The sequence below is a fragment of the Lepidochelys olivacea genome, assembly GCF_965140295.1.
Source record: "Lepidochelys olivacea isolate rLepOli2 genome assembly, chromosome: 20".
NCBI classification, from domain to species: Eukaryota; Metazoa; Chordata; order Testudines; family Cheloniidae; genus Lepidochelys; species Lepidochelys olivacea.
The window spans coordinates 1,159,062-1,173,539 of NC_140430.1; positions in this window are offsets into that span (position 1 = coordinate 1,159,062).

The window sequence follows — 14,478 nt, forward strand, 5'->3', positions numbered from 1 at the left end:
GTGATAAAGGCCGATTTCAGCCGGGCATCTGCATCCAGCAGCACTTGCCAATAGCCCTTTGTAAGGTCCATGGTGGTAAGGTACCGAGCTCCTCCCAGCTTGTCTAGGAGCTCGTCAGGCCTGGGCATGGGGTAGACATCAGATACAGTGATGGCATTGAGCTTCCGATAGTCCACACAGAACCGGACCGACCCGTCCTTTTTGGGGACCAGCACCACCGGCGAGGCCCAAGGGCTGGCAGATGGCTGGATCACCCCCAAAGCCAGCATGTCCCGGACCTCTCTTTCCAGGTCCTGAGCAGTTTTCCCTGTGACTCGGAAGGGGGAGCATCTTATCGGCGGGTGCGACCCTCTCTGCACCCGGTGGACAGTCAGATTAGTGCGTCCAGGCTGGTTGGAAAACAGCTGTTGGTCTGGATGCAGCACCCCCCTGACCTCAGCTTGCTGGGCAGCGGTTAGCTGATCCGAGAGGGGAATTGTTTCCAGGGGGGAACCAGCTCTGGTCCCAGGGAATAGATCTACTAAAGGGTCATCTCCCTGCTCCTCCCACTGTCCACACACGGCCAACACCACATTCCCCCTGGCATAATATGGCTTCATCATATTCACATGGTACACCCGGCGGTGGTGCGCCCGGTTCGACAGCTCCACCACATAGTTTACCTCATTGAGCTGCTTGACGACCTTGAAAGGGCCCTCCCAGGCGGCCTGTAGTTTGTTCTTTCTCACGGGGATGAGAACCATCACCTGATCCCCGGTGGCATAGGCACGGGCCCGCGCCGTGCGGTCATACCAGACCTTCTGCTTCTTCTGGGCTTGGGCCAGATTCTCCCTGGCCAGGCCCATGAGTTCAGCCAGTCTCTCTCGGAAGATCAGGACATACTCCACCACTGACTCTCCATCGGGAGTGGCCTTCCCCTCCCACTCGTCTCTCATCAGGTCCAGGGGGCCCCTCACCCTCCTGCCATATAACAGTTCGAAAGGTGAAAATCCGGTCGACTCCTGGGGCACCTCCCTGTACGTGAACAGCAGGTGAGGTAAGTACTTGTCCCAGCCCTGCGGGTGCTGGTTCATAAAGGTTTTCAGCATCATCTTTAGCGTCCCGTTGAACCTCTCCACCAGCCCGTTGGACTGGGGGTGATAAGCTGAGGCCCAGTCGTGCCGGACCCCACATTTCTCCCACAAGCACCGGAGCAGGGCCGACATGAAGACTCTTGGTCTGTCAAGACTTCCTTGGGGAACCCCACTCGGCTGAAAATGATCAGGAGCACATCTGCCATGGTGTCTGCTTCAATGGAAGCTAAGGGCACTGCCTCGGGGTAGCGGGTGGCAAAATCTACCACCACCAGAATGTATTTCTTCCCCGACCGGGTCGTCCTGCTGAGAGGCCCCACGATGTCCATGGCCACCTTCTGGAAAGGCTCCTCTATGATGGGCAAAGGTCTCAAAGCCGCTTTCCCCTTGTCCCGGGCCTTCCCCACCCTCTGACAGGGGCCACAGGATCGGCAATACTGCCGGACCGTGGTAAAGACCCCGGGCCAGTAAAAGTTCTGTAGCAACCTCTGCCGGGTGCGCCGGATTCCCTGGTGCCCTGCGAGGGGGATGTCATGGGCCAGGTACAGGAGCCTGCGGCGATACTTCTGGGGGACCCCCAGCTGCCTCCTGATCCCACAGGACTCTACTTCCCTTGTGGGAGCCCATTCTCGGTACAGGAACCCCTTCTCCCACAGGAACCTCTCCTGGCAGCCTCTCCTCATGGTCCGTCCCACACCAAGGTCGGCCAGGTCCCTGAGCTTCCGCAAGGAGAGATCTTTCCTCAACTCGGCCTGGAACTCAGCGGCTGGGGAAGGGATGGGGCCCGGTTCCCCCACAGTGGCCAGGTCTGAGGCCTCCGCCTCTCTGAGCCGTGCCCCTCGGCGCTCCCTCCCCACCAGGGTAGGGTCCTGCGCCTCCGGTGCAGTACCCTCCCCAAAGTCAGGGTGCAGTGCCCCTCGCCGGCTCTGGCTACGGGTCAGAACCAGGGCGGTCTGGGGCTTGCTTGGCCAGTCCTCTAGGTCTTCCCCCATCAAAACTTCAGTGGGCAAATGGTGGTGTACCCCCACATCCCTGGGGCCCTCCTTGGCCCCCCATTTCAGGTGTACCCTTGCCACGGGCACCTTAAATGGGGTCCCGCCCACCCCCATCAGGGTCAGGCACCACCCGATCTGGGGCCATCACCTCGGGCTGGGCCAGCGTCACCTCCGCGCCCGTATCCCAGTATCCATTGACCTTCCTCCCATCCACCTCCAGGGGAACAAGGCACTCTCTCTGGAGGGACAGCCCCGCGCCCACTGTCACGGAGTCCCTGGGCGATGCTCTGGAACTGCTCCCCATGAAGCCAGTCAGGACTCTGGGGTAGTCGCCTTTCTGTGAGCAGCCTGTCTTCAAGACACACAGCTCACACAGCTTCCACCTTCCTGGGTCTGACCTTGGAGCATTCAGCATCCTCTGCCCCTCCATGCGCTTCCCCCCAGCGAGTCCACTCAGGTGGGGCTCCTGGGGAAGCCAGAGGGTCCTGCACCCCAACTCCGCAGTCAGACGTGACTCTCAGCCAGCCAGTAAAACAGAAGGTTTATTAGACGACAGGAACATGGTCTAAAACAGAGCTTGCAGGTGCAGAGAACGGGACCCCTCAGCTGGGTCCATTTTGGGGGGCAGTGAGCCAGACAACCACGTCTGCACTTCACTCCATGTCCCAGCCAGCCCCAAACTGAAACTCCCTCCAGCCCCTCCTCCTCTGGGCTTTGTTCCTTTCCCGGGCCAGGTGGTCACCTGATTCCTTTGTTCTCCAACCCTTTAGCTCTCACCTTGCAGGGGGGAAGGGCCCAGGCCATCAGTTGCCAGGAAACAGGGTGTCGGCCATTCTCTGTGTCCAGACTCCTGCACACACGGGCCCTCTAGGGCTCTGCAATGATCATACACCCTTACCCCACCCCCTAGATACTTAAGAACTGCCTAGGGGAAACTGAGGCACCCCCATACTATTCAGAGGAAACATTAAGAAGAGTCCCACTTCATCACACCCACCCTGTAAACCGAGCACCCTGAGTCCAGAGCCTCCAGCCCTCTGGCGGAGCTGGCCTGGGGTACTCTTCCCTCCTGAGCAGGTGGTAAACTGGTAGCCCCCCTTGCCTGGGTTGTCTGCCCCTCGTCCAGCTGAGTCCCTACCCAGTTAACCCTGGGTAGGTTGGGTCTGCTCAGTTTGTCCCTGAGCCCAGGGCGCTGGGACCGTACGTGGCCTCTCTGGCCACAGTGATAGCAGCTCAGGTCACGTTGGTCCCCTCGAGCGGGTCGGAGGGGCCCGATGCCAGGCGTTCCCCGTGGGAGGGGGTTCTCCCTATTTCCCCGCTGGGAGGCCCCCTGGTGACTCTCTCTCTGCATCGGGGGGGGGGCCTGTTCTTTTGGGACTCCTCCCGGCTACCCCCTGACCGACTGTTCACAAACTCGTCGGCCAGCTGCCCTGCGTGCTGGGGGTTCTCGAGCTTTTTGTCCACCAGCCACAGCCTCAGGTCGGACGGGCACTGATCATACAGTTGCTCCAGTACGATTAGGTCCAGCAGGTCCTCTTTAGCTCGGGCCCCAGCTGTCCACTTGCGGGCATGTCCCTGCATCCGGTTGGCCAGTTGTAGGTAGGTGACCTCAGGCGTTTTACGCTGACTCCGGAACCTTCTCCGGTACATCTCGGGGGTCAGCCCAAACTCACGGAGCAGGGCCTGTTTGAACAGTTCATAGTCCCCTGCCTCCGCCCCTGTCATCCGGCTGTACACCTCCACGGCTTTGGGGTCCAGTAAGGGGGTGAGAAACTGGAGCCTGTCCGCAGGGTCAACCCTGTGCATCTCGCAGGCATTCTCAAAGGCCGTCAGGAAGCTATCTATGTCCCCCCTCCTTCCGCTGGGCCAGGAAGCACTTACCAAAGCTCCTTGCAGTCTTGGGTCCCCCCGCACTCACCGCAGCCGGGGCCCCACCGCTCCTCAGCCTGGCCAGCTCCAGTTCATGCTGTCTCTGTTTCTCCTTCTCCTGACGCTCCCTCTCCTTCTCCTCCTGCTCATGTTGACGTTGTTTTTCATGATCCTCCAGCTCCCTCATTTTCATCTCCCTCTCCCATTCCAGCCGCATCCACTCCAGGGATGGGGAGCTCCGCCGGGAGGATCCCCTGCTGGGTGCCGGGGTCAGGGTGCCCTCAGTATTCGCTGGGCTTTCCCCAACCCCTCCCCCAGGCATAGGTAGGAAGGGTCTCGGGATGTCCTTGGCAGCAGTCTGACCCCTCCCAGCCCGGTCAGGCCCCAGGGCCCACGCTGCATCCCCCAGGCGGCTTCCCTCGGGGACAGGGATCGGGTCATCCAAGCGATTAAGCGATCCCTCTCCTCCAACTGGGCAATCAGCTGTTCCTTGGTGAACCTCCCAATGCGCAGCCCCCTCTGCCTGCACAGCTCCACCAGGTCGCTCTTCGGGTGTTTAGCGTACATCTCCCTGCTGGCCACTCGCAAGACGGGCAGCTTCCCACGGTTTCCAGGAAAAGCCCTTAGTGTGCCAGTCCTTCTTGAGGTCACCACCTCTTTGCCAGGGTCGAGCTGCAGACTCCTCCGCCCCTGGGACCGCTCGCTGCAATCCCCCGGGGGACCCTGTTACTGCAAAAGTCCTTCTCTCTGGTCACACATTCCCAGGGGTTAACCGCCTCCTGAAACCGTCTCTCTCTGAATCTTCAGCACGCCCGGTCCCCGTCAATCCCCCTTCGTTTTACTGTTCCCCAGTCACTTACTGCAGGAAGCGCCGTTCACGGGGTGCAGTAGATCCCACCGCTGCCACCAGTTGTCACGGAGTGTGGGGGAGTCCAAGCCCTGCTCCCCTCTTCCTGGGATCCACTGAGACTCTCAGCCAGCCAGTAAAACAGAAGGTTTATTGGACAACAGGAACACAGTCCAAAACAGAGCTTGTGGGTACCCCCAGGACCCCTCAGTCAAGTCCTTCTGGGGGAGCAGGGAGCTTAGACCCCAGCCCTGGGGTTCCCTGTGTTCCTCCACCCAGCACCAAACTGAAACTAAACCCCCCCAGCAGGTTCCCTGCTGCAGTCTCATTCCACATTCCTGGCAGAGATGTTACCTCCCCCTCCCCCTCCTGGCTCAGGTGACAGGCTCTCAGGTCTCCCATCCCCAGGGCACATTCCCAGGTCAACACTCCCCCCTCCCTGCTGAGTCACATCGTCACAGAGTTTGCATAGGAGATTCCCTGCCTTAAGCTGTTGCAGTCCACGGCTATATGACTTATCCTCCCCTGAATTGGCTGTATTTCCGTGGTAGGTGCAAAGTTAGATGCTGGACATCATGCTTTGGAATCCTATGGGCGGAAGGCTTGTTAGAAATGTCAGACTGGCTAATTTTCCTTTCAGTTTGTTGAAAGCAGCTGGAGTGTGGTTTAGAGGGTTCTGACCATGACGAATGTCTCTCCTACGGCACCAAGTCGGGGCCTCTGCTCCTGCTGGAGAGAAGAGAGGTTGGCGTATCCGATGCTTCTAGGATGGTGCATGATGCTGTCCAGGCTCATTCCCTGGTGACAGCTAAAGGAGTAGGCTTAAGCACCAGCTTTCTGTGGCCTAGGGGCCTGGTTGGAAGCGGACCCTCTGCCCGGCCTGAGGCACTGAGGACGGGGCCATTGCTATGCTGCACTCAGGCGGATAGGACCCTGCCCTGCTGGGAGATGCTTTGTAAGTCTTCAGAAAGCTGCCTGCCACTATAGTGCTGGGCATCAGCCCATGGTCTCAGCAGGGACCAGCCCTTCTCCCCAGTACAGGGGCTTTCCAGTCCTCAGCAGGGGAGCACCTTCCAGCTGCACTGGACAGCTTGAGTCATGCTGCTTAGGGCAGGGTTCATTCTCTCTCCTGGGCCAGGGAGAATGGGGCATGCGACCTGGGGCTTTCTTGTGGTGGTGAATCGGGAGCCTAATGGTGGCAGCTCAGGCTCCCAAATGTGCCCTGAGCCCTGGGGGCAAGGCCTTAGCCGGTGTTAGGAGTAAGTGCTTCATGGCTGGTCATGTTAGCAGCAGCATTGAGCTGGGTCTGCTGGGTGAGAGCACCTCCCTGTTGCTTCCATTCACATCCTTGGGGGAAATCAGGGGGAGAGAAGGGACATAATCCTTCAAGCTAAAAGATGGCAAATACAAAAAATAGAGAAATACTCCCTCTCCCGCATGTCACTGTGTAATTAGCCTGTGGAACTCCTTGCCACATGATGTCCCAGAAGTCAAGAATGGAGTAAGGTTCAAAGAAACATTGAACACATTGTAGCGGGGGTCACACAACCAGCTGGAGTTTATGCTCAGGTATGTTTGGGAAGTGATTAAATGTTAGGTTTTTAGCTAATCTCGAACACTAGGGCAGAGGAGGTTTCTTGCACCTTGCTCTGACTAATCTGGCACTGGTCCTTGTCAGAGACTGGACGAGCGGGACATGGGCTCTGACCCACCAGAGCGGCATCCCAACAACCCATCCTCTCCCAGGAGCCTTCCGCACCTGGGGCCATTTCAGATCCTCCTACGGCTTCTCCACTGCAGTGAAATGAGAAGAGAGAATCAAGAGCAGCTCGTGCACTGAGCAAAATGATCCTGAGGAGGTTTATTTGTGGCACCTCCGGCATGAATATTAAAATCCCTCATCATCTGGGTCCCTGAGACCTGCATTACTAAGTCTGCTGAGTGTCTCCTGACACTGTAGGAGGGTGACATGAAATGACTAATGGGAAAGATGAGATAATTGAATTGGCAGAGCTGGCTCATGTGCAAACGCTCGTTAATGAGAAAAGTAAATCTGAGCCATGAGTTTATGTACACTTTTTTTAGTTTTTTTTTGTTTTTTGTAATCCCAACTCCTGGCCCCCTCAGAGCACTGAGTGAGACTCCCTCCCTGGCCAAATCACTAGCCAGCAGGCTCTAGCAAGCACCCCAGCAAGACCCAATGTGTAAGTGAAGAGCTAGAATATCCCTGTTCCAGACAGGAAATGGCTTGTGTCTTTTCCTGCCAAACCTCTCCCTAGCCAGACTCTGCGGTGCTCCGTAAAGTGATAGATTGAAATCCAAGCAAGGAAGAAGCGAAACCCTGTTGCAAACTGGCTTCCTCCCTGCTGGCCTGCGTTTCCCACCCCTCAAAGGTTAATCAGACCAAGCAACCATCAGTTTGCAGCTTCGTAAGCACAAGGGGCAGCTCCTATCCCTCAAACTTTCTGCTTTTACTGCCTCAAACCTTTCTGTCCTGCCGTTCTAGTCTGGATCAGTGTTGCTCTGTGTGCATGGCGTGCAATGTAAGCGCAGAGCGGGCTGGCCCAGCCCTGCCTCTAGGGCTGACTGGGTTTGCACGGTCACCTGGGAGCATCAGTCGCTGTACAGACCCCCAGGAAAGCACAGCCCCTGGCTTGAGGAGTTTAGTCCTTTGGCCCTGTAATGTCAGATGAAGGGATGCACCAGGACCCTGTGCACGGGGGAGATGTCGCTCTTGGAGGGCAGGCAAAGCGGCGGAACATATGGGCGGCCACGGCTGCAGATGCCACCTGCCGTGAGCCAGGCTGAGACTGGCTCCTTGGGCTCTGCTCTAGGGTCTGTGGGGGTCCAACCCCAGCGCTGGGGCATGGGGCAGCCTCAGCCCCGATTTGGGCCGCATGTTCCGTGTCCAGCAAGGGTGGGCTCCTCCCGTGAAGTTCACAGCGCGCAGACCTGGTAGAGGAGAAACCCCCAGGTGTCTTGCTGGCCTGCATGGGTGCAGGCCGCCCGCCCTGGAGAGCCACCCTGGCCAGGCCAGTCGCTCTAAGGCACAAGCCCAGGAAAGCTGGTGTTTTATCTGGGGGCAGGTGTTTCCCAGTGCTCTGAGCTGTGGCCAGTCAGAATCCCCTGGGGTTGGTGCTGGAGGGGACTGGAGTGGGAAGGTCCAAGGGTATTTTACAGGCCCGTCTCCGCTGGCTCTGGGTATCCCCGGGCCCGAAAGCCAGAGCGGGGTGGCTCCCCTCACCTCTTGCTCATCTCTCGGTTCCGCTGTGCCGTGGCGCGGGGCCCTGCTGCTGCCGCGGATGCTGGGGCGAGATAAGACCGGGGGAAGCCAGGAGGCGAGGAAAGCTACGAAACCGCAAGGCTGATGGGAGGCCCCCCGAGGAACCAGCGCGTCAGGGCAGGAGCCGTCACGGGGAGGTTCTGGGGAAGCAGAAAGAGACGGAACCAGGATGACGCCAGTGGGGGGCTGACTTGCCCCAGGGGGGACCGTGCTGCGGGGTGGCTCCTGGAGGGGCTGTCAGGCTGGGTGGCACCAGCATGGGGCTGCCACCCACCTCTCACCCCATCTGTCTCCTGCACTCCCACTCAGCCCCAGCTGCACATTCCTCTCCCAGGCCCCTCACTGCTCCGTCCTGCCCCTGGGGCCTGGTGCAGGGAGCCAGCTCGGTCTAATCCCCTGCACAGCTGCCTCTGGGCCGAGGGCCATGCACGCCCAGCCAAGTGCACTGGCTAGGAATAGATCCCAGCCTGCCGCTTGTGCAAGTCTCTGGTGTGGGGATGTGCAAGTGGGTGGGGGCTCTGTGTGACAACCTGCATGGGTCTAGGCGTGTATGTGTGTGTGTACATGGACAGACTGGGGGAGGACTGCTATTGGGGGGGGGTCAGGGAGAGCAACCCCCCCCCCAGCTCAGCAGTTCTCCCCCTCCAATTTCCCTGGGCTTTAACACAGAACCCACCTGCTCCTTGTGCGGCCAGAGCTCCCAGGAGCTCAGGAGCCAGCGACTCCCATTGTTCCGTGGGGGAGGGGGGCTCTCCATTGTTCTCTACAGAGTGGCTGATTTTCGAGGTTGCTTAGCCCAAGAGCTGCGGGGGGTGCCCGGCAGGTGCCGCGCACGTAGCTGCGTGTACGCGGCACGTCTAGTTGTGCGTGTGCCCGGGGGCGTGTGCAAGGCAAACGTGTCCTTGTGTCTCTAGCGGGGCACCGCCGAGCGTTTGGGGTCAGGCCGGGTGCCTGCATGCCGCGGGGCTGGGGTCCATCGGGGGTGGGGTACCTTGGGCAGCGGGGTGGAGGGGGGTAACTTAAACCAGGCAAAGAGAGAATGGGGCAGCAAGTGGGCCAGAGTCACTGAGCACCGGACTCTAAGTGAGACCTTATCCCTGCTCGGTAGCGGGCCCCTGGGCTGGGGAGAACGGCTGGCGGTAGGGGGCTGGGGCCATATGGTGGAGCGGGCTGCTAGCGTGCATTGCACGCAGGTGAGAGACAAGCACATGGCTAGCACACACAGTGCGGGGCTGGAGGAGCCGGCATCGTGTGTTCAAACTGTGTGTTCAAAGGCTTTAGCCTCTCCGAGCCTGTGACTTCCCCTCTCGCAATGCCCCAGCCCTCACCAGCCACAGTAACCCAGAACCCCGGCTGCAGAAACCCCTGTCCAGCCCCAGCCCTACAGCACCTATGGGCTCTAATCCTCACACCCCCTCTGGAGCAGGTTCGGATCACGCGCCCCATTTAGAGAGGGCAAACAGGTGCAGAGGGATGACTTGCCCGGGGCTCCCCAGTGAGTCGGTGGCAGAGCTGGGATCCTGACTCCCTTTCCCTGAGAGCAGCTCTTGCGACCTTGCTGCTCTCCCTGGCGGGCGATGTCAAACCCGCGTGGGTGCTGGTAGAGGGTGGCACCATCTGGTGGCTGCAGCCTGCGGGTGCCCTAATCCCAAGTGCAGCTGCGGCTGGGCTTCTGCTCTAGCTCAGGGAGCTGCAAACGGCTTCACACAGAAGGATTTTTCTGCCCCCTTGAGCAGGTGAGGGAAAGTGGGCTGGCAGCCTGAGGTGTCAGACTGCTGCCACGGAGCCATTCATCGCCCAAAGCACTTTACAAGTTAAATAGAGCTATACCGGGGTGTCTTTGCCCTGCACTGACATGCTGCCACCTCTGGGGTGGGACACAGCAGCTGTTTAACAGCAACTTGAGACGCCAGTTTTAGGCCAGGAAGTGAAGGAGACAAGCTTGTGTCCAATCGAAACTGCAAAGGGAATTCAGGACGCCGAATGGAATTAGCTGGACTGGAATTTGGCAGAACACCAGCGTTCACGTCCCACCTCCCTGCGCAATGAAATGCTCTGGGCTTTTGCCAGTCAGATGATCGGGACCATGGCTTTACATTTCACGGGAAAGGCAGCACCTCCAGTGCCCCCTAACTGTGCATTAGGGCATCGGTTCCTGCCTGGCTTAGAGGGCAGAGCCCCTCCGACTGACTCAGCATCATTAGATCTTCCTCAGAGGCCTCCTGTCCTAGCACCGATCCAGCCCTTAGCTCGTACGCTCAGCCTGGGGCAGGTTCAGCTACCTTGGCAGAGAATGGACCCCATGTGTCTGTTCGGCGGAGCCCTTGTTCCATGGGCCGGGGGCTGGGGGGTGGAGGAGCTTGGAGAGGGGGAGGGGACACCAAGGCACAGGGAATGCGTGCTCTTGGCAGCCCAAAGAACTTGCTTCCTCTGTAACAGTGGTGGCTACAAGGCAGCCTTCCCGGCAGCGGGTGGGGTTCCTGCAGCACGCAGTGGGTCCCAGGGGGCAGCCAGAGAGCACGCCAGTAGGTGGAACTGGGGACTCCTGGGTTCTGCTCCCAGGTGCGGGAGGGAAGTGGGGACAAGCGGTTAGAGCAGGGGGGCTGGGAGCCAGGACTCCTGGGTTCTGCTCCCAGGTGCGGGAGGGGAGTGGTGTCTAGTGGTTACAGCAGGGTGAGGTTGGAGCCAGGACTCCAGCTCTGGGAGAGGAGTGGGGGCTAGTGGTGAGAGCAGGGGCGAGGCAGGGGATCAGCGCTGCTGGGTTCTGTCAGCATAGATGTCCTGCGTGATGTTAAACAAGCCCCTTACCCGTGGGCCCAGCTGCGATGCGGGTGCTGGGGCCAGGAGGCAGGGCTTTGCAAGGCAGTTGTTTGCACCCTGTGTGGTGCTCAGTGTGTTATGGGGCAGCTCCTGCCCTCACTCACCCCAGCACGTCTAGTGATCCCAGAGGCCCCGTGAGCAGAATCCGGCCCTGGCAGATTGAGCAGCCCCCCTGCTCGGTGCCCTCCAACAGAAGCTCCCCCATTGCTCCCCGGGTGGGTGTGAATGCCTGTTTTACCCTGCCCACCCGGATGCTCCCTTTATTTGGGGTTTGTTACTGGGTCTCCCCCTCTCCCCCCAAATCCAGGTGTCCAGGAGGCAACGTGTGACTCTGCCTGGAGCGAAGCTGATGGGGTGTCCCATCTCTTGAGGCCGCACCTGGAACTTGTGGAGTGTTTTTCTGGGCTTTCTCCAGCCCCTTTTCCTGACTTGCTTCCTCTGGGATCTTGCGAAATATTCTGAAGGAGGTTCCCACCCCTGCACCTTTCCTGCTGCAGGACGGGCCCTGGCCGGCTCGGAGTGGAGTCCTCCAAGGGGCTGCAGCCAACGGGAATCCGAGGGGCTGGGTTTGCTAAAAATGTCTTTAAAGCACTTTGGAGCCGGAATGGCTGTTCTTTGTGCAGCGAGGATAGGGGGGAGATGTGGCGGGGGGGACGGGGGCGGGGTGGGGGGACAAGTCTCTTCTCTTTAGTCCAGGAAACACCATCCCCGTTCATCACGCTGTCATTCCCAGTAACGTGAGAGCTAGGAAATCAAAATGCCCTGGTTTTCCACAAGCACCACACTGGGGTCAGCACTGACTGACCCCCTGCCCCACCTCCCACAGTGAGTGAGATGGGGGGGAAGGGTGTGTGAAGGGGGAGCCCGACCCCGTAGAAAAGCCCAGCGGGGCTTGGCCCAGTACGACAGACACAAAGCCCCTCAGCCCCTGGGAAAGTTCTGATCCGGGTTCCAGATTCCCAGTCCGCAGCTCGGGACTCTGTGCCCAGAGCCACCCGCTCCCAGACTGGGGCTGAGCCCAGCTCAGACCCCTGGTGGTGCTGGATTGGGTCTTGGGGGGCGGCATCTGGCCCCATCTAGTGGAGAAAGTGGGGGTGACATGAGGGCCCTGAACCAGCTGAGGGGGCGGGGCTGGGATGGGTTCAGATCAGCCCTCTCCTTGGACCTTCTGAACCAGGGGCGGGAAATCTCACAAGCTCAGGCCTCCGGGTGCCTCTGCCCGCACAGATGCCAAGGGAGTGACAGGCCCTCGTGTATCGTACCATGGAGAAATGGGCAGGTTTGGTCCTCCTGGTCCCATTTGCCAGATGGCTCCGTGCAGCACTGGGCAGTCACTGGATGGCTCTGTGCAGTGCTGGGCAGTCACTGGACGGCTCCGTGCAGCACTGGGCAGTCACTGGATGGCTCCGTGCAGCACTGGGCAGTTACTAGATGGCTCTGTGCAGTGCTGGGCGGTCGCCGGACAGCTCCGTGCGGTGCTGGGCAGTCACTGGATGGCTCCGTGCAGCACTGGGCAGTTACTAGATGGCTCTGTGCAGTGCTGGGCGGTCGCCGGATGGCTCCGTGCGGTGCTGGGCGGTTGCCGGACGGCTCCGTGCGGTGCTGAGCAGTCACTGGATGGCTCCGTGCAGCACTGGGCAGTCACTGGATGGCTCCGTGCAGCACTGGGCAGTTACTGGATGGCTCTGTGCAGTGCTGGGCGGTCGCCAGACAGCTCCGTGCGGTGCTGGGCAGTCACTGGATGGCTCCGTGCAGCACTGGGCAGTTACTGGATGGCTCTGTGCAGTGCTGGGCGGTTGCCGGATGGCTCCGTGCGGTGCTGGGCAGTCACTGGATGGCTCCGTGCAGCACTGGGCAGTTACTGGATGGCTCTGTGCGGTGCTGGGCGGTTGCCGGACGGCTCCGTGCGGTGCTGGGCGGTTGCCGGATGGCTCCGTGCGGTGCTGGGCAGTCACTGGATGGCTCCGTGCAGCACTGGGCAGTTACTGGATGGCTCCGTGCAGCACTGGGCAGTCACTGGATGGCTCTGTGCAGTGCTGGGCGGTTGCCAGACGGCTCCGTGCGGTGCTGGGCAGTCACTGGATGGCTCCATGCAGCACTGGGCAGTCACTGGATGGCTCTGTGCAGTGCTGGGCGGTCGCTGGACGGCTCTGTGCGGCGCTGGGTTGCTCTGAAGCGCCCAGACCAGGCGTCACCCGTCACCCCCAAGCCTCGGAAGAGGGCTGCTCCGAGGCCTTGCCACAGGGCTGCAGGTGTGTCCCTGTTTTTTCCTTCCAATTGCCCCCAATTAATCATGTAAGAAGAAATGGACCCAAGTCCTCAGTGAGTGCTGGGGTCTTCTTCTCGATGCACCTGCTGCAGCGGGAGAGGGGGCTGGGCTCTAGGGGGCTCCTGGGGCAGCAGGCACCAATAGGGGCAGAAGCTGAAGGCAGGGGGGCAGCACAGGCCTACGAGGAGGCGTCGGCCCCCAGCGTCCTTTGTCATGGGTGATGCTGCACCCCCCGAACCAGCCCAGCTGTAAGTGCAGGGCCGGCTGCCCCCTTAGCCTTTTCCCCCTTGTAAATCGAGCAGATTTGGCCCCTGGCACATCTCTGCCGAGCAGCTGTTTGGAGCAGCCCCAGCCTTTAGGGATCGGGCCCGACGCCCCCTGGAAGTAAAGACACCGGATAAACAGCTCCGAGGATAAACACGCTGCCTTTGACCGCCCACGAGAGGGCATCGCAGCCTCACATGACAGGGCCGGCTGCTGGGCTCTGGGCTCGTTGGCCCCGGGGGGCTATTCGCCCCTCTGCAACCCGCTGGTGCAGACATGCTGGGCTGAGCCACGCCGGTGCAAGCCACTTTTTTGCACCAGTGCGGCACGTCCGTGCGAGGGGTTTGCACCCGTACAGCGGGTGCACGGGCAGCCCCACGCTTGGCACCTTGGCTTTTGTTCCAGCCGCCTCCACTGCCAGAGGGCACCACAGGGGTCTGTGGGTCGAGTACAGCCCTGGGGGAGAGGGGCAGGGGCATTGCACTGAGCTGGGTTGGATCCATCCTCCGCTGTGGCCACCCTTCTGTCCCTGCCCAGACGCGTGCTCTGGGGAGCTGCGCTGCCCCTTCCCAGCAGATATGCCCCGAGGGGGCTGGCCGGCCTTGCCATGTCCGCCCCTCTTACCCATTCCTGGCTGGGGTGGGGAGAAGAGGGGCGGGGGTACGCTGCTGCTGAGTAGCCCTTTCCGCAGCCTTTCACCGAGCGCACTCAGAACGCGGCCCGCAGGGGGCTGGACATCATCCCTGCCAGGCGCCTCTGGGGCCTGACTCAGCGGGTTGGGGCCTGGCAGAGCTTTGTGGCTCACGTCTGCTCTGCACAGGGATCCGCGCACCCCCGGCTGAACCCCCGGCTGGGCGGGTCACTGCTCCGCACCCGAGGGCTAGACTGGGGCAAAGGGCCTGCAGGGCAAACATCACTCACCGCCCAGGGAACTGCCCTGTGCGCCAGGTCTGCATCACAGTGTGTGTGTGGTGGGGGAGGTCCAGGGCAGGGCAGAGCTGCAATTCGGTGCCCCTGCAAAGCCCCGCTGGGGGCAGGGAAGCTGGGCACCCTGCGCC